This window comes from Octopus bimaculoides, chromosome 28, assembly GCF_001194135.2.
Source record: "Octopus bimaculoides isolate UCB-OBI-ISO-001 chromosome 28, ASM119413v2, whole genome shotgun sequence".
In the NCBI taxonomy this organism is placed as follows: Eukaryota; Metazoa; Mollusca; class Cephalopoda; order Octopoda; family Octopodidae; genus Octopus; species Octopus bimaculoides.
This window is the reverse complement of record NC_069008.1, coordinates 15,342,936-15,344,005: the sequence shown is the minus strand read 5'-3', so window position 1 is coordinate 15,344,005 and position 1,070 is coordinate 15,342,936. Positions and strand designations below refer to the sequence as shown.

The following is a 1,070-nucleotide window of genomic DNA, read 5'->3' as shown; positions in this document are numbered from 1 at the left end:
GGGGGGGGGGGACAAACACAGACACATACATACGACAGGCTTCTTTCAGTTTTCATCTACCAAATCCACTCACAAGGCAATAGTGGTGCCATGCAGTGGGAATGAACCTGGAACCATGTGGTTGATAAGCAAACTACTTACCACACAGCCACTCCTGCACCTATAGCTACGAAGATTTACGAAGAGTTATAAACGAAGTGGTTCAAATGGTCAATTACATCAAAAGTAGACTTCTTAAATCAAGATTATTTGCTTACATTTGTGAAGAAAGGGGAGAACATTTTCAGAAACTTCTACTACACAGCAGTTTGTTGGCTTTCAGAAGGTCATGTATACAAATTAATCCATTCATTGTGACTGTTTTTTTTTTTAGCTGTTATTTACAGTTGGATGAACTTTCTTGATGGCAACCTCTTACTTGCCTCTTATAGCATGCAGAAATATGGTTTACTGTCAAAATTCCTTCTTTATGAAACAACAAATCACTAATCAGTAAGTTGAAATTTATTCATACATGAAAAGAAATACAACAGCTTTCTAACAATGTATTTTACATTGCTCTGTCTATTACTACACTGATGAGATAACTTACCTTTGGGATACTTTTAAGATCAATAATGTCTAACAGATTTTGAAATTATTTTGCAAGAATTCTCATCTGTCAGTGTGTCTTGACACTAATCTATACTATATATAAAACAAAGATGTGTGTGTAATCGCTTTTCACGTGAAATCGACTTCACCAAATGCTTCCTTACTTGTGATGCGTGAATAATTTGACCTCGGATAAAACTTAGGCTCTTCATTTGATTTTTTAATAAATAATATTGCTTTATATTTAAGATTCACTTCTTTAAAAAGGTTCCTCAATGTCAACTTCCGGTATTGACGTAACAACGGCAAAAACCTTCACTCTCTATTTTGTGTGTGAGTGTGTATGAGAGAGAGAGTAAATACTACATACACATGCACACACACACCCCTTGACTCACTCACACTCTGTCTCTTACAAACACACACATACATAAATGTATACAAACATATTTACAAAGACACACGTGTGTATGCGC

The 1,070-nt window shown here is 35.3% G+C and overlaps 1 protein-coding gene across 1 annotated transcript in view; it reads right to left on the bottom strand.

Annotated features, from left to right (window-relative positions):
* The window catches only part of LOC128251145 (zinc finger protein 836-like), a 49,564-nt gene that overhangs the window by 8,583 nt on the left and 39,911 nt on the right, over positions 1-1,070 (bottom strand). The window lies entirely within an intron of this gene.